The sequence below is a fragment of the Lissotriton helveticus genome, chromosome 1_1 (assembly GCF_964261635.1).
Source record: "Lissotriton helveticus chromosome 1_1, aLisHel1.1, whole genome shotgun sequence".
Classification (NCBI taxonomy): domain Eukaryota; kingdom Metazoa; phylum Chordata; class Amphibia; order Caudata; family Salamandridae; genus Lissotriton; species Lissotriton helveticus.
Genome location: NC_136057.1, coordinates 1,245,170,904 through 1,245,194,780, shown reverse-complemented (window position 1 = coordinate 1,245,194,780; position 23,877 = coordinate 1,245,170,904).

Here is a 23,877-nt window from a genome sequence, read left to right as displayed (position 1 = left end):
AAGAACCGGACGGAGGGAACATGTCAATGGGCCACCAGGCCTGCCAGCTAGGCTCCGTATCGCACCCGAAAAAGAGTACCTCGGACTTATCGGAATTGCACTTGAGGCTGTGCAGTTGGAACCATGCAAACACCGCCCCAAGGCAATTCCGGATACTCTCCCCGTCAAAGTCGGCCCCTCTCTCGCAAGAGAAGAGGAGCTGGGTGTCGTCGGCATATGACACGATCCGGACACCGAAAGACTCCACGACCGCCGCCAAGGGGGTCAGAAAGATGTTAAAGAGGGTCGGGCTCAAAATAGAGCCTTGAGGGACCCCGACTCCCAAAGGCGGCATCACAGCGGTGTCAGGCGGCGTCCAGATCGTTTGCCGGCGGTCGGCAAGAAAGGATGAAAACCATTTGAGCACCGTCCCCCGCAGGCCAATCTCATAGAGTCTTGCGAGAAGGCCATCATGGGGGACGGTGTCAAAAGCCGCCGACAGGTCCAACAACACCAGCATGACTTTACCCCCGGTATCCAACACTCCCTTGATGGTTTCAGAAACCTCAAGGAGCGCGGTTTCGGTGCTACGATTAGTACGGAAGCCAGACTGGGAGTCATGCAAGATCTCATGAGACTCAACAACAAAGGGAGAGCAAGGGAAAGGAGACACTCTCTCAGTCCCCAACCAATCGTACATAAACAAAAAGAGAGAGGTCAGATCAATCTCTGATCAAACTTTCAGGGATTTTTAAAGACCACACGAAACGGAGTCAGAAATAAGGTTAGCACACCCAATTTGGGTGATGAAGAAAGCCCTCACACACCGACCTAGTCAGTGTCATGCTTCATCATCGGGCCCCACCAAAGAGGCCGAGTGCCTCTTTGGTGTGCTGCGACGCCAGAAAGACTGCGGAGCTGGTTGTGTGGGGAGGGCGTGCTCTAGATTACAGTGAATTAATTTAAAAGTGCCTTAAAAAGGGTATCCAAAACAAAATTTAATGAGTGATCCCTAAGGCACAAAGAGTATTAAGTGTCTGGATTTAGTTGCCAAGGATTATGGTTGGTTAAATACAGAATATACTCAAATTAGTTTTCTTAGTCAACATGTTTCAGCCATAAGGGTGGTTGTTTATTACCAAGGCATTCGTCAGGACTAAACCCCGGCGGTATGGGCTCTCTAATCACCCACCCTAACCTGGGGACGTGAAAGTGAAAATTAAAAAGGTGAAAAAAGTGCTTAAAAATGGGGGAAGAGTAAGTTACTCATTCCAAAAAACTCCATTAAATTTTGGAGTGTAACAGCACCTGTAAAGAAGAAGGGACAAACAAACAGAAGACAAACAACAACATAATTATTATATGCCCTTCTGAATTGTCATCGTGCTCCATGATATGTGGCTTAAAAGTGGTTTTCCCAAAGTAACCAATGAATTTACAGCACCTTCCAGATAGCCCCTAGAGGAAGATAGCGCATAACTCTGGGAAGTGCAGTGCTAAGGGTGTACTATTTACAAGAAACAAACTAAAATGGGGGGGTTTTAAAAACAAATGCGTGAACTCCTTCTGAAGGGATCAATGGACCTCAAAGGTCTGTGCCCCTCAAGCTGGTATCTCTAGATAAAAATCTCACTTTCAAAAGGGGCGCTATTAGCACCATGGGTCACGGGAGGGGATCGGAGCGAACCTGGCACATCCTAGGAGAAAAGGAAGAACCATTGCAGTAACCTGTGCAAATGTAGACACTTAGCTTATATTGTAGAAGAAGACGAGCGACCTCGAAAGCGTCTACTCACGCCCTCAGTGCTCTCGATCCGCCGGAAACCTAGTTGTGGCCTCGATACCGGACCCCGAAGATGGGAAAACGGGGCCGGCAATGCGGATCTTAAGGGAAAAACAGTCGCGTCTGCGCGCTGTTTCCGGGTGGGCGTGTTCCGCCGCAAAGCGAGGCTTGGAACGCACCCGCCCACCCTGGAAGGTGCGGTCCGGAGTGAGAGCGAGGCTTGGTTGCCGTCCAGCTCTCTCAATGGACCCCCTGATACAGCGGTGCTTTGTGAGTGGAATTGAAAAAGTAGAACGCCGCGCTAGTGCCACATGTTTGGAAACAGGGGCGCTGGGCTACTGCCAAATGTTTGGAAATAGGGGCGCTGGCTTTGAAATAAACCCCGATTAACAATGGATCAGAGGTAGAGTAAAATCACTACATAGATCAATAAGCCAACTATACAGGGCAAGGAGCGCTGATTAACAATGGATCAGAGGTAGAGTAAAATCACTACATAGATCAATAAGCCAACTATACAGGGCAAGGAGCGCTGATAGTAGGGTGCCTAGTGCTGATATAGACAATGACACAGCAATGAACTAGGTCGAGTAAGGGGTTAACCGCTAAATTGGTCAATAAGCGGCAGTACAGCTACGCTACTCATGTCATGCAGGCTTGGTACATGCTGTAGTGGCAGACCCAGATTCCGGGAGCAATAATACATACTTAAGAGCTACGGAGAGCAGAGTTAATGTTAAGGTCCACGCAGATTGTTTTCAGGTTGGCAAACCAATATAGGGGTGATGGTGTGGGCTGTACCCTTAGGATAGTACTGAGCTCCATGGGATGTCATCGTTAAGCCCATTAACATTGGTACCCAAACGATACACCCAACGTTGCTCTTTTTCGAATAGTCTATTAGTGATGTTGGTTGGGCCACTGACCACTTCAATTACTGTCCACCTCATATCGTTTGGGGTGTGGTTTTTGTCAAGGAAGTGGCGGCTTAGTTTCGTGGTCAGTTTCTTGCATCTGACATTGCTCCGGTGCTCGCAGATCCGTTGTTTAATCTTACGCGTAGTCATGCCGACATAGCGTTGCTGGCAGGGACATGTAATCAGGTACACAACGTTCATGGTGTTACAATTCGTGTGATCCCTTTGAGTCCATACTTTTCCAGCTTCAAGTGAAAGAGTTTTTGTGGCTTCGGTTAGGTGACAAACGCTGCAGTTGGAGCACGGGTAGTGCCCTACGACTCTGGGCATCCCCCAGGCACCAGTGACTGTCGGAGCAGATTCAATGGGTTTAGTTCTTGGACGAGTGTGCACCAGGGAGTCTCTTAGGCTACGTCCTTTTTTGAAAGAGAAGAGGGGTTTCTCCCAATTCTCTCTGTAAGAAGTCAGTATTGCCCAGTGTTTGTTGATTGATTTTTTCATAAAGTTTGAAAGACTGCTGTACGTGGTGACACACGTAAGTGGTATTGAATCAGGTTTGGTGACCTTGTCTTCTAGCAAAGCCTCTCTCGGTTGATTTCTAGCTCTCTTGAAGCCTTTGGTCAGGATAGGTGTAGGATAGCCTCTATCTTTCAGTTTCCCAGTCAGACTTTGGGACTGTTCTTTGAAGTCTGAAAGGGAGGTGCAGTTGCGTCTCAACCTGAGATACTGCCCGTAAGGGAGATTCTCCTTCAGCGGGCGGGGGTGGAAACTGCTAAACTGCAGGAGGTTGTTTTTCGCAGTTGGCTTGTGATGGGTTTTTGTTTTCAGGCCTGTTCCGTGCACAGAGATTACCACATCAAGGAAGACTATCTCCGATCTGCTCTTGGTATTGGTGAACCGCAGATTGCGGTCTAGGGTATTAATCCAGACCAAGAAGTGTTCAAGATCGGTGTCACTCCCAGTCCAAAGTAATAAAACGTCATCTATGTAGCGCTTCCACAGGAGCATAGATGACGAAAAAGGTGCGGTGGACGGTAGGATATTTTTTGCCTCAAAGTCAGCTACATACAGCCCCGCCACGCTTGGAGCAAAAACACTGCCCATAGAGGTGCCCGAGCATTGGAGGTACAACCTGTCTTTAAAAGAAAAAAAGTTTTCTTTCAGGGCAATCGTGGCACACTCGATGATGAAGGCTTTGGGTGTTTGGTGATCCCATTCGATGGAATCTAAGGATTCTGCCAGGACTCTGATCGTGTCATCCTGGGGGATACTTGTATACAGACTTTCAACGTCCAGAGTGACAAGAGTGACTGAGTTATCTGGAAAAGTTACATCCGATAGTAGGCGTAGGAGGCTCTTAGTATCTCTCAGGTAGGCTGGGGTTGACTGTACCAAAGGTTTCAGGAAATAGTCACAAAATTGGGATAGGGGCTCGAGGAGAGATCCGATCCCCGAGACTATTGGACGGCCTGTTGGAGGCAGTCTGTTTTTGTGCATTTTTGGGAGTGTATAGAAATACGGAATAACACTGTTGGTGTTCCTTAGGAAGGCAGCCTCGTTTCTGGACACATGTCCCTCTTCCTCAGCTTGTTGGACCAGGGTCGTGATTCTCCTGGTAAGGGCTGCAGTGGGGTCTACTGTAAGTGGGGTATAGTTCCGGGTGTCCCCAAGTAGTTGATTGCACGTTCTCTCGTAGTCGACAGTGTCTTGAATGACGATACCCCCGCCCTTGTCGGCCGGCTTGATGGTAATCGTGCTGTCATTTTGTAGTTGCTGCAGAGCTTGGTATTCAGCAGTGCTAAAGTTGCCGTAGACTGTGGGGTTTTCACAGGACTCAAGGTCTTTGAATACAGCCTGCTCGAAGGTAGTAATTGCTGCAGGTGTAGTGTGTGGGGGGGGGTGAAAGTCGAGCTTGGTCTTAGCCCAGTATCACCGTTCCTTATGGCCTCGTTAGGGTCATCCTTCCCCTCAAAGAAGGCTTTCAGTTTAAGCTTCCTGAAAAAACCGGCAAGTTCACAGTGGAGCTTGAACTTGTCAGGCCTAGCTTTGGGAACAAATCCCAAGCCTTTCTCGAGCACCTGGATTTCAGTAAATGTGAGTTCTTTAGTAGAGAGGTTGGTCACTAGGCTCACATCCCGCTCGTTCCTGGTTGTTGGTTGCTGCGAGTATGGTTCGCTACAGGATCTTCCTCCTCCCAGGTTACTCGGTTGTTGCCTCTTCTCTTCCCTCTGCCTCTCCTGCCGCTCTCTAAAAAAGGCTGCCTGTATTGGTTCTGGAAGTTTGGTGGGGGCATAAAACCTGGATTCCAGCCCATAAAAGGAAATTGAGGCTGTGGAAAGGCATACGGATTATGGCCCATCATCATTTGTGGTGGTTGCCATTGCTGGTGCTGCCCTTGATTTCCTTGTCGGCCTCTAGGATTCCTATTCCCACGATTACCTCTGCCCTTCGCTTGTTTAAACGAGCTATTGCTCGATCCACTGCTGTTCGATGAATCATCATCAGAGTGGTCGGATTTGTTGGTATTCCTGGTAGGTGGGGTAAAAGTGGGAGCCGAATAGGGATATACCTTTTCGAACTCAAACTTCTTCTGGTCTTTTTGCAGTTTGGTGGCTTTTGACTGCATCAAGTTATCTCTGTACTCATTGAGTTCTTTATTTAGTTCATCCAGTCGTTTTTTGAAACCAGTGATAGTAGTTCTGAAGTTTGTTTCGGTTTCCCTTATTTCGACCATAAGCGCTTCAGAGAGTCTGAGCGCTGTTTTAATTATTAAGACTAGCCAGTCGCGTGTACAGTGCCAAGCGATCATAGCCCAGTCTTTACGGAAGGTGGCATCATTCAAGAAGATGCGAGGGGCATTGGTGACTAGCAACCCCTTAGGTGCTGAGTTTGACATAAGGTATTGTTTTAGAATGGTTCCATGGAGAATAGTGCGGATATGCTCTCTTTTTTTCTCTGTGAGATTTCATGAGACTCCAAGAAATTGGAGAGCACCGACTGGACGTGCTTCTCCAGGATTTTAACGAGGGCCGGCAACAGCGAAATCGGTCTATGATTGGCTGGGACCTTCGGGTCGAGCCCCGGTTTTTTTAGCAGCGGGATGACCATTGCCTGCTTCCATCCTGGCGGAACCACTCCCAAACTCAACGAAAGATTGAGAAGAGGGTTCGCCAGTGGGTTAACCACCTCCGCCAACTTACCCAAGAGCTTAGCTGGGCATGGGTCAAGTGGCGACCCCGATTTTAAATTGCCCATAAGTGCTAAGGAGGCAGAGGCCGGCAAAGATGGAAACTCGGCCAAGACGGCGCCCTGCCAAACGGGAGGGGAAAGGCCAGCCGCGGGAGTAGTCGATGTTTCCTCAGGCGCTCCCGATGGAAAAGAGTCCTGTATAAGCTTTATCTTGGCCGTAAAAAAACAGGCAAGATCCGCCGCCCAGGACTCTAGGGGCACCTCATCCGACGCGACGGTCCGAGGAGAAATAAATTCTCTCACAATAGTAAAGATCTCCTTACTAGAGTTCGAGGCTGCGTCAATTCTACCCGCAAGATAGATTTTCTTTGCGAGGCGGATATCCCGATGGTAAGCATTCACCACGAGTTTATAGGCAGACCTGTCCTCACTGTCATAATGTGCCCGCCAGGCCCTTTCGGCTACCTTGCACTGCTGCCGCGTAGCCCGCAGTGCAGCAGTAAACCAAGGGGCCGAGACCCGCCTTGATGTTAAGCGGGGAGGCAGCACCGGGGCCAGATCATCAAGCCTATCCACAAGCCACTCCTGCAGGGACTCCAAGTCTCTCTCCAGGTCCCCGACAAGAGGACAGGGGTGATCCACGGCGGCCTGGGCTAACATCTCAGGGGTCACTCTATTAAAAGCTCTAGCAGCACCTACCCGTTGCTGAGGGACAGGGATGGACGACCTGACAATGTCCAAACTACATCTCTAATATGTTGGGCAAATGAACCAACTTCCTGGGGCAAATCTAATTGGCTTATTTCATAGATCACTGGTTAGGAGGCCACTCAACCACACACCTCAACACACAACCGCACACACACAACCCCACACAAGCATACATACACACACACACAAACACACACACACACACACAACCACACACACAACCACACAAACAACCACACACACAACCACACCCAAGCACACCCACGCACCATCCACACACACACACAAACACACACACACACACACACACACACACACAACCACACACACAACCACACACACAACCACACCAAGCATTGGCATAGCAACAGTTGATGTGGTTGCACAAAGGATATTATGCTGCATAAATAAGTACTTAGAAGGTCCCAAAAGTGAGAACTATTGGCTATGCCAATGCTTAGATGGTTGAGTTTGTGGTTGTGTGTGTAGTTCGTACTATATATTAAAAAAAAACACAAAAAACAATTGCAATGCAATAGGTCTCAAATTACTGAATCTTTGAGCTGCTAGTGCTGCATTATTATTAGCAATGCCAACAGCTCAAACTTTAATAATGTGAGACCTATTGCATTACAAATGTTTGTAACTTCTGGTGATAGAAAGAAGCTCTTGATTTCACTAACATCGTTATGTATAATAAGCTTATTTATAAGACCCTCTCCATCCTGTGGTTTGTTATGACATCTGCCACATTTTTCTTCCACCCATTACAGCTTAAAGCATTGGGCAATGGACCATCTCAATTCAACCATTGGTTAACTTCTCTATGAGTGACAACATTCTACCCTTTTACAGGGAACCGTTCCACACAGTAATTCCCTTAAATGGCAGGAGCTACTAAGGTAAAGTGTGCTTTTTTAGTTATAAAATATTTTTAATTTTTTAATTTTTTTTTAATTGATGAGGGCCAGATACCTTCTCCAGCAATAACATTTTACAAAAACTATGATAAAACAAGCATTGAAAAAGCCAAATGTCTAGTGGCTAAAATTACACCTACTGGGTTTGCTCGTTCAGTAAGTAGTGTAAATAAAGGTTTTGTAATTTGGGATACATTACTGTGTTTCTCTCTCGCAAAATCCTAAATTAATGGTCCTCGTGTTGTTAGGGGGCTCCAATAAACATTCATTCGTTTAATCTCACAGCAATGTTTGTGTTTCGTATCGTCATGGGCTGATCGTTGCATAATTGCTCATTTTATGAATTATTCAAGTCATTGCATGATGTCGTGCTCTGCAAGATGATTGGGAGATGTTGCCTGGAGGATAAATGTAAGCCTGTCAGCTCTAATCTACCTCTCTGCTTGTTCCATGTCCACTTACATTTGCACAATTGAAAGTCAGTCTGGGGCAAAGGAGAACACGGGCCACACCGTAATCAATTGCCTTTTCAGAGTCCCCTTTAACAGACTGGAGGAAACGCGGTTACTTAATTAAAACGCGTCAGCTTGTTGCGGCGCCTTTTACATCTGCTCAGAGGGTTTTCAAGATGCTTCGTCCAGTTTGCAAGGTTTTCACGATAATTATTATTCATCATGCTTGTCTGTCTCTTTTCTTCGACCTTGCTTGTCATGATATGTTATCGTGCTGTGAACTGCACGCCAGAGTTAAGCCAGAGCAGGACAGCTTTTTAAGTGGATCGGAGCCTGCCGCGCTAACTGTGAAAGCCAACGCTAATGAATTAAAGTGAGAAAAATCGAGATCTCAGATTTTTTTTTTACATTTTTGACTTCAAGAAAATATATAAACTGTTGAGTGGGACCTAAGAGAGGCAGGGGTTTACACATCGTAAATTACTTTTGCTAAAGGAATGAGGCTCAGGTCATAAATGGCATGTATGAGTGTGTGAAGTATTATTCATGTAGCAAAACGTTACATGAGTATACATGCAATTACCTTAGGACAGCACTGACTACCTCTGGCAAATACAAAATTGGCCTAAATCTCACAGATTTTGCTGCAACCTAATCTTGTAGTATCTCTAGATTACTCCTGAATTCCTGATGTAAATCAGTGTGAGACAGGCTAACTTCTGGAATTCAGCATTAGGCTAGTCGTATTTCAAGCGCAATTCATATTTACTGATAGAAAAATCTTCTCCAATCGGAACACACAGGCAGATTTCTCTTCAAAGAGTGCATGACGCTTCGCACATACAGTCCTACTATTTAGTTGTAATGTAAACATGAGAGTGGCAATAAGGAGTGGTAGAAAAATTAGGAATAGCAACAATATATCGGGGGGGGGGAAGGGAAAACTAAGGGAGGCACAGGGAGGGGCATGCAAATACAAAAACACATTTATAAAAGATATACCAACTGCAATGTACTTAAGTTAAAACTCCTCGGCTTCAGTAGTAAATACTACAGGATACACAGACTCACAGCCTACTCCAGACAAGATTGCAGTAAAGCACATTATATGCATGGACACAGTGGCATAAGGAAACTTGAGGGGGGCCCCATGCAAGGTACATGGAGGGGCCCCAGCTCTAATCAGGAGCTCTCGGGCCAGAGTACTGTGCTGAGGAGCCCCCCTGCAACTCGGGGTCCCACCGCACCGCAGAGGCTGCAGTGGCCTGTGTTACACCACTGCATGGACACTCACAAGCACTGCAATGGAAATAGGGAGAAAGAAATGGAGGTGGGAATAAGGATACCAGCACAAAAGCCATATAATATAAAAAAATACATTCATATAATTTTAGACACTGCATTCACACATACACATCACATTATAACAATAATAATATACACTGAAAAATAAAATGAGAAAAATATAAAAAAGAGAATGAATGTCAAAAATGGTCATACAAATATAAACATTCCATACACTGATATACATCAGCTTCTTGAAACAATTAAATTAATGTAAGAAATAGTCATATAGCTATGAAAATTGCAGAAACTATACAAATTACACTATACAAATGTATACATAACAGATGCACATTTTCAGAAAATTACAAATATGTAAATAAATTACATTTAAAAAAGACTCACATGTAGTACTACTGCTGTGTATCATTCACTCACGAAGAATCCCGAAGACACCAGACTCTGCTTCCAGGAAGGAATGAAGTACGTGGCAGCCTGGATGAAGGACAGCTGCCTGAAGCTAAACTCGGAGAAAACTGAGATCCTCATCCTCTGACCCTGCATCACCGCCTGGGACAACACCATGTGGCCCTCTGTCCTCGGGAGCCCATCCACCCCCACAGAGCACGCTCAGAACCTCTGCATCATCCTTGACTCCTCCCTCTCCATTAACCGCCAGATCAATGCCGCTGCCTCCACCAATTTCAACTGCCTTCGCTTCCTCCGTGAGCCCTTCAAATGGATCCCCCCGACTGCAGAAAGATTGTCACCCATGCACTCATAACCAGCAGACTGGACTACGGAAATGCCCTCTACGCCAGAATCAACAAAACTTCTACACAAACTCCTGGCCATCCAGAATGCCGCAGCCAGACTCATCCTCGGGACTCCGCTCCATGAACACATGCCCAACACCTATGAGGCCTCCACTGGCTCCCCGTCAAAAAGAGAGTATTCATTAGATGTATTTGTGTCTGGGCCCTCTCTGAGAAAATTAAAATATCATCGTAATAAGCTATGACTCCAACCATGCCCCCAAAATTTGAAACATCAGTTTGTAAAAGACTGATGCAGCAGATGCAACGTCAAATAGCATGCTTAGGAATGTATATGCTCAACTACAATGGGAGAAATCCACTGTGATGAGTGAATAGGTTCTATGACCTTGTCCATTCACAGTTTGCCTAAGTGTTCCTTCAAACTACCCCTTGTGCTCAAGGGTACATTTCTCACTTTGGGGTATATTTACAAGAATTGCCACTAAGCAGTTTTCAAGCTGTTTAGTGGTAATTTTTTTACCACTGCCGATCACCAAATCCCAATGCTATGTTTGCAATGTATTTACAATACGTCACTATGTGGCGTTAGGATCAGTTAGCAGCCGTGAAAAATGCCACCAACTCTAGCGTCAAGGCAATAAAAAATCTTCATGTTAGCATTAAAAAAAAGTGGCGGCCGGCCAAATAGCGGTAAAAAAGATCCCACTAGTCAGTCCAACGTCACTTTTCAGCATCTAGCAGCAGAAAAAAGCTCACAAATTCACTCCTAAAAAAAAAAAAAAAAACAGAATACAGAATGGAGCAGCCAGGACCAAGTTCAGCACAGGTCAACAACTTCCCCCAACCCCCCCAACAGCCAGGATAAGCAACCAGGGTCCCAGGGGAAGAGGAAATGCAGATTCATGGCCTCAGTTATGAAAAGTGGTGAATCGCTGGGGAAAAACAGTGTTGCATGACTTTTCATTGCACCATCCTTGAAACACCATGGATACGCTGCATTTACAACAGTACGGTGTACCCCTACGTTTCCCCCTGCACTGGCGTTAATTTCAGCTGTCTAGCCCTGACGGAGTCACCCTTGCACCTTAGTGTAACAGTACCTGCATTGTGGGGCACAATTGTTTATGTATAGGAATGTGTCCCTTCCTTGTATACAGGCCACCGCTCACCCTTCACCGACGCCATCGTAAACCTCATCACACCCCAGGCTCTTGCATCCACCGATTACATCCAACTCGGAAACCTCAATTTCCACCTGGACAACCCCAGTAACCAGAACACGGCATCCCTACTGGAGAACCTCAACAACATCAGACTCAAGCAGCTAGTCGCTGCACCAATCCACATAGCAGGACAGAAACTTGACCCCATTTTCTCAGACAGCGGGAACTTCACCTAATGCCACATCACCAATCTCCTCTGGACCGACCACCACTGTATACATTTCACCTTCACCACGCCCAACACACTCCACTACCCTCATACCCCACGTTGGAGTTGGAACAAGGCCACAGAAGAACATCTTGTTGACTTCCTCAGCACAACCACTCTGCCAACACCAACGGACGCCAACACCATAGCACGAAATCTTCACCAATTGATCTCCAACTGTGCTGACACTCTGGTAACCCTCAAGAAGACACCAGGCAAGCAACACTGCAAGAAAGTCAGCTGGTTCACTCCCGCCCTTCACAAGTACAGACACACCTGCAGACGACTCAATAAGAGATGTAGGAACAACATAACCCTGAAAACCCATGCAACCGTCAAATCCACAGTCAGCGCACACCACCTTCTCTTCGAAACCACAAAGAAAATAGCCTTCCAAGACAGAATCAACAGCAACACACACAACAGCAAAGAACTCTTTGCCATTAAAGAGTTCGCCAGGCCCAACAACGAGACCACAGATGTCCCACCCTCCCAAGACCTCTGCAACATACTCAGCACCATCTTCCACCACAAGATCAGCTAGGTCTATGACAGCTTTAGCACCCAAGACCCTGCCACTATGCTCCCCACCACCACAAGCAACCACGCCACACCCTAACAGATCGAGCTCAACTGGACTCTGCTCACCACAGGGGACACACTCAAGACTATGAAGAGCATCCACTCAGGAGCCCCATCGGATCCCTGCCCCTACCACATCTTCCATAAAGCAGCCATCTCCATTGCCCCCCAGCTTCATCACACCATCAACTGCTACATCGAAACCACCACCTTCCCAGATGACTGCAAACACACCAAGATCAACCCCCTGCTTGAGAAACCATCCGCCAACCCGACAGACCTCAAGAACTCCAGACCCATGTCCCTTCCCAGCCAAAGTCATCAGGAAGGCGATGAGCGCCCAACTCTCTGAGTTTATCGAAGAGAACCACATCCTGGATACCTCCCAATCTGTCTTATGAATCAACCACAGCACCGAGACCACATTCCTCACCGCCACTGATGACATCCGCTCCCTACTTGACCAGGGCGAAACCACAGCCCTCATCCTACTTGGACCTATCAGCTGCCTTCGACACTGCCTCCCACCGCACCCTAATCACGAGATTCCAAGATGCCGGCATCTGCGACAAGGCACTGGACTGGATCCACTCCTTCCTGGCCGGCCGAACACTGTGAGTTAGACTACCCCTGCTCCTCTCAGAACCTACAGGGATCAGCTGAGGAGTGCCCCAGGGCTCCTCCCTGCGCCCAACCCTCTTCAACCTCAACATGGCCCCTTCGCAGCCATAAGCAGAAGCTGTGGAGTCAACATAATCTCCTACACAGACGACACCCAGCTGATTATCTTCCTCACCAATGAACCCACAGAATCAACTTTCACAACGGAATGAAGGCCTTCGCTACCTGGATGAAAGACAGCTGACTCAAGCTCAACTCGGAAAAGACTGAGGTACTCATCCTGGGATTCACCCCCTCAACCTGGGATGGCTCCCAGTGGGTTAGTTCACTTGGAACCCCTCCCTACCCTACAGACCACATACGCAACCTCAGCATCATACTGGACTCCACGCTCACAATGAACCACCAAATCAACGCAGTATCCTCATCCTGCTTCCACACACTCTGCCTGCTTCAAAAGAAAATCAGATGGATCCCCACAGAATCCAGCAAGACAGTCACCCACGCTTTCATCACCAGCAGCCTTGACTACGGCATTGCACTCTACGCCAGCGTCACCCAGAAACAACTCAGGAAACTACAGGCTCTCCAAAACTCCGCAGCCAGACTGGTCTCCAACATACCCTGCCGCAGCCACATGACACAACACCTCTGACAATTCTACTGGATCCCAATCAACAGGAGAATCACCTACAAGCTCCACACACACACCTACAAGGCTCTCCAAGACACAACGATCAGAATATCTGAACCACTGCCTCGCTTTCCACACACCCGCCAGACAACTCTACTCCGCCCAACTCGCCCTGGCCTCCACCCACGGGTCCACAAGACCAGAACTGCCACTACCTCACCGCCAACACCTGGAACACCCTGTCCATCCACCTCAGGCAATCTGCGTCATTGATGCAGTTCAAAAAGGGCCTCAAGATCTGGCTCTTCAACTGAAACCTCTACACCCAGACAGATTAGCAGCACCCTCTCAGCGCCTTGAGACCATCATGAGTGACTATTCACGCTATATAAACTCCTGATTGATTCTTGCACAAAATCAATCAGCCCCTCATCGCAGGCACCCTTGTATACGGCAAAGGTGCTTGCATTGGCTCATGGCAGCCCATTGTGTGCCAGAGCTGTGGAAAAGGGCAGGAATGCACCAAATCGTATAGACAGGGCGCATTCCTGCCTTTTGTTTGACACAGGGCAGGGCAGCAAGATTCCTTGCAGCGCTGCACTGTGCCAAAACCTCACAGATGAGGCCCCTATAATACAAGTGTGTTAGCGTCATTTTTAAGAACAGGTAATTCCTAGTGGTAAGAAACTGCAGCTAATATGACTTAGATGCAGTTTTTGTTAGGGATGTACAAGGAAATCCTTGTAAATAATGTGCTGTGTGGTTTACGGGAGTTTTTTTGTGGAAACGCCGTCCTTGCATCTAATTTTCGGCAAATCGCTCTAAGCGAAGTGAAAAATTGTTGTTAATGCTTGCAAAAACACCGCTAACTGAGGTTTGCAGCAAATTGTAAATATGGCAATAAAAAAAGCAGCTGTAGCATCGAAATCGTGATGCTACGGTGGCCTTAAATCCATGTAAATATGCCTCTCTGTGTAGTATTGGAACATTATCTGGTTTCAGGATAATTCTGTGTTCAAATCCCTTGACCAACCCGAGTCTGTCTATAAACAGGGACTTGCGATTACTCAAACACCTCTTCTAGTGTGAGGTTTTCGTCCTGCAATTGATCCACCATTGAAATTGGGAATTCTGTACCTGGTCTCAACACCATGCCAAATGTTCCCTGGTCCCTCCAGCTGAGTATATTATACACTTTCTTCACCACATACAACTTGGTGTGAATCAACCTGTCTTTTTCTCTTAGATCTTCTATTAAATAGCCCATTATATCAATATCCTGACCTCTAAAAGCAACAGTGAGGATGTTGGATGGACATAACTCCACTTTCATTTTTCATTTTCAAACCACTTTATTCGGTTACTGAAAACCATAAAAGTACCATTCATTAGATCACAATACATTACATAAAACACATACGATACAAAGAAAAAATACACACATTACACAATAAAATGTCATAACCGTTTCTTCAATAATAAGGCGATTTAAGAAAATTAGGGCGGAAATGAACCAAAATTCATGAGTACATAAAGTCTTCAGTATGGTTAAATCAATAAGGGCAATACACCATTACAATAAAAATAATTTAGTGATAAAAAGGCAAGTATTAAAAAAGTAGTAACATGGGCTTTACAGTATTTTTATACCAGCATGGGGTGCCAGATTTTTTCAAGTCTCTCTGCTGCGACAAGAAAGCTCGCAATATTGAAAATCTTCCATGGATCATTAAGCTTTTCTAAGTACAATAGAGCTGGTTTAACCTGAATAAGGACTCTCCCTTTTAAGACTGGGACTAAAAACCTCCTTCGGATAGCGCAATAATGCTCACAAAACATAATAAAGTGCATTGTGACCTGTATCGAAAAATTATCACAGGTACAGGAAGCTAAACCACACGTCCTGCTCCAGCCTTGTGAATTTCCCAGATAAAAATGAATTAAGTTAAAATGGAATCTCGTTAGAAGCAGGAAGTGAAATGGTTTAGTAACAATCCTCAGATAGGGTTCAATCTCAGGGATAGCTTTTAACAGGAAATGGATTTTAACCGTCGGCTTCATTAGTTCAATCTCCTCCCTCTCTACCTTCATCCGGACATAACTCCACTTGACCCCATTCTTTTTTTTAATTCTTTTTTTTTCCTCATAAGCCTCTTTAGTGGAGGGTAAAAACAATGACGTTCTTCCACTTGCACATCTAGATGGGCACCTGAATGCCTCTGCTCTCTTATGCTTTTCGGCTGTATGGGTAGGTGCAAGTAGAGAGGGAGGTCGAGATTTCTGATGGCCCTTGGTCTCAAACTCCCTCTACTCTCATGTGCATTTGTCTGCTTTCTTCCTCTCACTTTCCAGCCGGCAGAACAAAACCACAAGGACCAAACCCCAGATGCCTGATGAGGCTAATAAGGCGTAATCATAGGACCGCTGAAAACCTAACTATTATCATTTAGAGTATCATACCATTCAATAAAGGGAAGCCAAAAATTAACATCTCTAGAACTCTTCCTATCTATGGCGGCTATATATTTAATCGAGACCAACACATTGTCCAAACTTGGAGAGAGTGGGGACACCCATAACTTGCAAATCTCCCTGCGCGCCAACAATGCAATGTAAAAGATTAGCCTTGCTTGACCTTTGGTAGATTTTACTTCAGGCTCCAACTGACCGCAGATAACAAGTAAAACGCTTACCGTAACATGCAACTTAAGCATTTGAGACAGCGCCCTACTCACTTCACTCCAATAAGTTTGCAATTTTATACATTCTAAAAACATGTGGACATCGTCAGCCTTCGTGTTTCCGCATTTCGGGCAGGGGATTTCACCTCTTCTCCCAAACTTTGACAGCTTCAAGGGTGACCAAAACGCTTTATGGATGGAAAAGAGATGCTTTATCCTCAGATGTGCAGGCTTAACCGATTTAATACGCATAGCCATAGATACTTGCCAGTATTTTTCCCAGCGATGATTCTGGCAAGTATTTTCCCCACAATTCCACAGGATGCGTAAAATCTCCATCCTCGATTTCCACCAGAAGCCAGTAAATGGTTGATAGTTCCTTCTTTTGACTAGGTTGCTTGACCCCATTCTTGTGTAAATAACTTGTCTAATACATTAGTAATCAGTGAACCTAATCAACTATGACCACAAGTGTTACTTGACCAATTCCAATTTTACATATAGGATTTCCTTTCTTATGTTTCCCAGTCATAGTAACCATTTGAGTTGACAGTACCACTCTGGCATCTGTGTTCTCGTTACTCTGATCACTAGCAATACCAGAAGTAGGCACATCACCATCATGTACTATTTTTTATATGTTCTTACAAACTCTAGCAAAATGACCCATTTTACTGCACTTCATGCAAGATTTCACTGAGATTGAACAATTCTTTGAATTGCCCAAATGACTTTTGGAGCCACACCTGTAACACCCCCTCCCCCTCCTCCTCCTCAAAGAAAAGCCGACCTGTTAAAAGAAAGGAAAGTATGTCGGTCCAGTGACCAATCCCCATAGTTTACTGAGAAATGGAAATGGCAGAGGCACACGTTGAGGGAGAATCCGCCAATCTCAACAATGTTTGGAGCAGGTGAGCTCCGTAAATTCGGATGTTAATAGCGCAAGGAAAGGTGCCCACTAGTCATGAAAAGGAAGCCCCGGGGTTGGTCAAGGAGAGGGAAATTTTCTCCATCCCCAGAATTTATGAAGCCAACCTAAGCACATGGGGACTGTCGTGGAACCCCAATGTGTCAGGGTATTCTGGACTGCCGCACCTAAGGTGAGCGCTATTTGCTTGCCTCTCCTAGATTTAAGCGGGAAGGTGATGGCATTGGGAAGGCCCAGGAGGATGTACACTGGGACCTGAGTATCAAAGTGGGAATCAACCTCATCTAGGATTTGTTGCCAGTAAGCCCCCAGGATGGGGCAATCCCAAAGTAAGTGTGTGAGGGTGTCCGGCGAGCTGCAGGCTCGCAGCAGAGCAGGCTGCGCAAAGGGTTGCCCCTATGAAGCCTAAGCAAGTCCCGGGCACTCATATGCAATAGTAAATATAGAAAATGTCTTTAAGTGTAAGTCCATAGAAAATGGTCCATGAAATAACAATAGCAGAGGAGTTCCCAATTTCTTTTAATTTTCTTTAAGTTGTAAATTTTGCTCTGCATGAAACAACCAGCTGACACGTGTTTCGTCAGGGTGTCAGTTAACCACTGACTCTTCAGGGCTGCGCTGGTGTGTGCATGGCGGTGTAGTCGAGACACCGGTGATAATTCCAACCCGGTGTGTCAAAACAGGCGGGTGAGTACTTGCGTCGGATAAGACGACAGTTCTGTGCTTGGATGCACCAGAAGGTGTAATCGAGATGCCGGTGTTAATTCCAAACCGGCATGTCTAAGTATCGGTGTAGTGAGCCACGGAAACTTGTAAGTAAAAACTATACAGAGGTAGTTCTAAGTTAGAAACAAACAGGCTGTGTCTCACTCAAGTCACGTCCAATCCACGTGACTAGGTAAAGCATGTCAGTGCGAACACCTTTACATGTGTAGAAGCGGTTTGTGTAAAGAGCAGAGGTCCTACATGCCTCGTCTTCAGCGAGTAGTGCTGGAGAGAATGAAGCCTCACTGGAGTTAAATACCAATAGGTGGCCAACTTAGTGGCCGTCTCAATAGATGTAACATTGTGGGCTGTGCGGCAGGCCCCAGAGTTAATATTTTTCCATTCCTTTCGGTTTGAGTTCCCTGCCCAGCTCCCCCTCCCAGCACAGCTGGCCTGGGGATTTTTCCAGTGTCGGAGGTGTTTCAAGTGAATTTATATAGATCTGATGCCAATCGTGCGTCGCTATGCCGTGCGATTAACCACTTCTCAAATGGTGTAAGCAGTCTCTCTGCACCCTCCCTCACCTCCCTGTGGAGTACCCAATGTCTAATCTGTAGGTACCGGTAGCGCACCGTTTCGGGAAGTCCGTGATCTATACGGAACTCGGCATAGCCCAGAAAGGTAAATAAATTTGCCTATGGAGCGCCTATTTTCTGTTGTCCAATGGTGAAATTCCCCATAATCTAGGCCAGGTGAGAAATCTGGGTTCTGTACGATGGGAGTAATAGGAGATGGGAATGTCGTAGCCCCCTGGCGGTAGCAGTCCTGTCCCAAGCCAACATTATGGGCCGTGTTACCTCTGAGCGGGACAGGTTGAAAGGGCATCCCCTGCATGAAAGGAAGGGAACCCCCCACAATAGCTGGGCTGCTAGGGACCTATCCATAAATAACCAATGTTTCTTGGATTCAGGGTGTGACCACTCAACTAGTGCTCTCATCTGAGCGGCCCGCCAATACACTAAAAGGTCGGGGACCCCCAGTCCCCCATCCACCAGGTCCCTGTATGTGAGGTCACAACCCATCCGTGCTCTCTGGTCCTGCCAGATGAAGTGTTCTATGTCCCTCTGCAGTGCCCGCAGTACTCTAGATGGGGGCATCAGCGGAAGGGTGTGGAATAGGTAAACAATCTGGGACAGTAGTACCATTTTCACCGGTGCAAGGGAATGGGGTCTCCATTTGCAGAGGGACTCCCAAACTTGTTTCAAACGTGCCGTGTAGTTCAACTGTCTAGTGGCAGAGATGGTGGGAGCCACCCGAAGACGTAGATAAGTAATAGAATCATGAACCCACTAAATCCGAAAAGTGTGCTGTAGAAGTTCCAGCATCTTGGGCTCTAGTGATAGATTAAGAGCTTGTGATTTATGCACGGTGATCTGTAATCCCGAGGCGAGCCCGAACCGGTCCAATTCGTCTACGGCCAGTGAACCCTGTCAAACGCCCTTTCGGCGTCGACTGAAAAGATCATGCGTTCTGCCGGGAAGCGCTCCGAGCGGTCCATCGGGTGGAGAAGCTGTTTGGTATTATCGGAGCATTGTCAACCTAGAACAAAGCCTGATTGGTCCGGGTCTATCAGACCAGGGAGATGACGAGAAAGTCTGGCTGCTAAAATTCTGGTAAAAATCCTTAGGTCCAGGTTAAGTAGAGCTATGGGGAGGCTTTTGAATCACTGTTATTAAGGCCTCCAGCATAGTGTTTCATAGAAGTGCCTGAAGGCCTACACAATCTCAGTATCCTCGCTACATTCCCCCCCCACCCCAGGATCTTGTACCCCAGCGACTCTATGAGCCTGTGTTTGCGCTCGAAGGTGGTTCGCGAGAAGGCACCCACAGAGGTCTCCAACTACATAAAAAGCATGTTTGAGGCGCAGAGCTGCATATTTAGCTCGATCTACATCCAACCCCGCTAGCTGTGCCCGAGCCGCCCTAGGAGCAGCAGTCCTCTGGTGGATGCGCTCTAGCTCAGTGACCTCACTCATCATGGGCTCTCGCTTCTCCCATCTAACTCTGTTGTCGGTTGATGCTATGCCAATGAAGATCCCTCGAATCTCTGCCTTCATCGCCTCCAACACGGACGTGGGGGATATGTCTGGGGTATCATTTGTGCCTACATAGTCGACTATGCTCTTCTGAATTTGTTGCACTACGGTGGGATGCTGAAGCATAGTCTCCCGGAGGCGTCAAAAGCATCGAGTGGGACGCCGCGGGGGCAAGGTCAGGGAGAGCCACAGCACAGAGTGGTCAGACAAGGGACAGGGAAGAATCTCCACATCGAGGATCTGTTGTGTTAGGGGGTCAGAGGTAAAGACATAGACAATTCTTTTGTATGTTTTATGAGGGTGGGAATAAAATGTGTATGCCCTAGTGTTGGGGTGTTGATGCCTCCATATATCAGTAAGTAAAGCCTCCACCAGTAATCATTTCCCCCGTGTTGGACAGAATCCCTGTCTGGCCCATCTTTGCCCAGAGCGGTCCATGTCGCCATTAAGTATCATATTAAAGTCCCCCCCCAGCAAAATTGTTTTGTCTGGCAGGCCTGTAAGTTCCTGAATAACTGTCTTAATAAAACCCTCTGGCCCACTATTGGGAACATATACAGAAGCTATTGAGAATATGTGTGTATCTATAGTGGCAGTGTATGCCAAGAACCTCCCTTTGATTTCAGCCTGTTTGCTACCAACATGCCCAGGAACTTAGAAGATACCAAGATGGCAACACCAGCAATTTTGGAAGTGGCGGAGAATATCTGGTGGGAGATTGCCTTTGACCACAGTTGGTGGATAACAGCAGGGAGCAAATGTGTCTCCTGGAGTAGGCAAACATAGGCTTCCAAACTCTCCAGGACAGAAGAGCTTGCGCTTAGTGGGATTATTTAGCCCCTTCACGTTCAAGGACACAATATGAATATCAAGAGCCATAGGGGTGTGGACTCAGACTCTCCATGTGTAACAGCGCTGCACCTGTAAGGATCGGAGGCATGGTGGGGTAGCGCAATACCACCCTTAACAAACAGCGGAGGAGGAGGAGGTAACCGAAGAAGAAAAAGAAACCTTAACCGCATGCGTGCTGCGCGAATTTCGCGCTGCGCGGCTTTTTTGAAAAAGCCGCGTTACATGACGAGCTCAGCTCGTCATCAGCGTGCGAGCGGCGCAACTGATGATGAGCTGAGCATTGTCATCAGCGCCGAAGAACATGAAAGAAGAAGCATGTATGTAAATAGTAAGGGTGGGCGTAGTTTGCGAAGTAGCGCTACGCGAAGCTACGCAAAGTGCACTTCGCACTACGCAAACTTCACGTAGCACTGCTGCATAGTAGCATGTACGCACTGTGATGCTGATCTAGCAGCCTACGCACCTCCTGTTGGAGCTGGGACACCTCTTCATCCCTGGCCGCTGTCTGGTTCTCTAGGTCATCCACTCGCTGCCCTACTGAATCAACGTCCTTGCGCATCTCGCAGATTTCAGTTGTAAGATCCTTCTTCATGATGTGGAACTCTATGGTGAGGTCTGCGAAGAGAGATTCCAGGACGCTACGAGTGGCAGGCCTGTTGTGTTCCTCTGATCCCCTCCGCTCGGCAGCCCCTCCAGTACGCGGCATCATTTCAGTTCCACCAGCTCCTGCCTTAAGTAACAAGTCCTTAAAAGATCTGTCCTTGCGGGCTCTGAAGCGGCCATTTGTAAGAGTCTTAACTCCTGGCCTGCAGTTAAGGGGTCGCTTGCAGAGACAGTGCTCGTCAGTCGGGTCAGCGTAGTAGGCCTCAAGGCCCGGCCTGCAAAGGGGTCCCACCTGCACCTGAGCCTCAATGCAATGCGGTGTGAGGCGCGGGCTCCAGAATTTGCTCCCTGAGGACAGTGTCACGTGCGGTGTAGAGCACAATGGGGGCACCTCTCACTCGGCGCTCGTTGCGAATGGCTGGTGGGTGTGGAAGGCTCACCTCTGTACTGGTATCCCAGGGGCAATGAGGGAGTATCAAAGTATGTGGTTACTAGGCCTTGGATGCTCCCACCAGTCGAGGCCTACCTCCTGGGTAAGTGACGATGTGAGGCCTCAGGGGGGGAGGGGTGCATGGGCCAGGCGTCGCTGTCGCCACTAGGCCCACACTCACCGCTGGCCAGCTGGAGATGCAGGGCTCCCCACTCTGTGTTCCCCAGGACAATACCGCGCTGTGTGGCTCTTCTAGCCATTTACTTGAGACTAGCCGGATTTCATTCACTTCCGGGCAAAGTCCGCTCAGTCAGCTAGGCCGCACTCCACGAGGGTATCAGCTCCGGCCCCCGTTGCCTCCAGCTGCGGCTGCGCAAGGCTCCGACCGACCCCATTGGAGAGGCAAAAGCCAGTGCTAGAGATGGCGCAGCCAGCCTCAGTAGTCACTGTAGTGGCATTGGATCAGGCCGTCCATAGTCAGCTTATCGCCGGATTGCAGCATCAGGGACCGCCGCCGCTATTCCGCCTTCCCAGCGGCTGGAGCAGTGTGTCGTCTCCCTGAATGAGGTAGGCTGCTCCGCAAGATGCGTCGTCGCCAGGCTCAAGCCACGTTGTGCATTCGCCATCGCTGACACTCGGGAGGCAAACCCCGCCTGCCACACCGTGCTATATGGCACGCCGCCTCAATCGCAGTGGTGCTGACAGGCTCCTGAATCTGCCACCTCCAGCAGCGATCAGTGCCGGGGCAATGTCCGGACCCCAAAGAGGTCTGCAGGTGCAAACTGGGTCTCTCTATCCAAGGCTATGTAATCTGGGCCCGGATGGCAGGACGGAACGGCAAGTAGACGTGTCCTACTCGGCCGCCATCTTGGCCTCGCCTTCTCGTCTACTACTTCTGAGGCACTTTCTTTAACTTTCTCCAGCTGCTTTGCCAACGTCACTGATGTTTCAATCCTCATTGCAATCTCTAGAGTTTCCTTCAGCGATGGGTTTCTGCAACACAGAATTCTTTCCTGAATGTGATTATCAAAACAGTTCATCACTAATTGATCTTGCAAATATTTGCCTAAGGAACCCTCAAAGTCTCATGTTGATACCTAAATTCTCAACTATGCCAGAAATGAATCAGTGGCTTCATGCTGTAATTCTTTCCAGGAGAAAAATCTATGCTTTTCTACGATTATATGAGATCATCCTTGAAATGATTTTCCAGTCTCGTCATGGCTACCGTAAATACATCCCATTCAGTGAGGCAATATGTGAGGTTGGTGATCGAAGATTCTTTGCCCTTCTGACCCTAAACAATTGTAGAAAATGTTCTTTTTCATCACTGCAAGGAAATCCATTCCATCAATTGCTAACAAATAGCTTTCAAACATCTTGCGCCATTGGCTCAATTTGACTCTAGGAGTGCCTGAATCTGGCAGAAAAGAAATTGGCAACTTTGCATTCTGCATACTGTTAAATTAAATGGGCACCTTGATGAGAGACATAGAATATATTTAATACGTATATGAAAAGTACTTGTGTGAAGCACTAGTGACTTGTACAACACACACTTGCCTCGAAAAATTGGAACCTGAGGAATATGTAACACTAGCAGCCACCAAAGCAGTTATCCAACCATGCTTCAACAACGAGTTGACCAATCCAGCACCAGAAAGGAATTTACCAATACGGGTAAGTGTTGTAAATCAAGGGAAGATGAGAGCGCAGCCAACACCAACATGAGAGAAAACCCAGCGTAATGACTCAGCCACACCTAACTGCTCTTCAAGCAGGCAACAAAACCATGCTAATTGATAGCATGAAGCTTCTCGTGCCACACTCCTCGTGCAATGAACTATAAACCAATTGTACGCAAGAAAAATTAACCTTTCATCTACTAATAGAGATTACTAGCTAAGGCTGATCGTGGTCTGAACCAAAAGTTAAAGTAATGATTGATATAAGACATTATCGAACAAAAAGAGCCCTATCTTTCCACTCTTACATTAGAAAACAGAAAGTTTTCTTAAAATAACCTTCACCCACCAAGATTTCCCTTGGTGGCATGCTTCATCATCGAGTTCTTCCCAATCCCGCTGCAGAACCGGGCGTGCTGTGACCAAACAGAGATATTGGAGCACTTTTTAGACAAATACTATGAAGAGTTGGTTGGTATAAGAGTGGGAGGGTCTTATCTAGAGGTAACAATACCTGGTAGGAGCAAAAGTTTTATTCGGAACTCTTGCTGGTATTGTTAAAAGGGGAAATTGAGAGGCATACGTCTATGTGTGTGCATCTCAAAGATGATCCCTG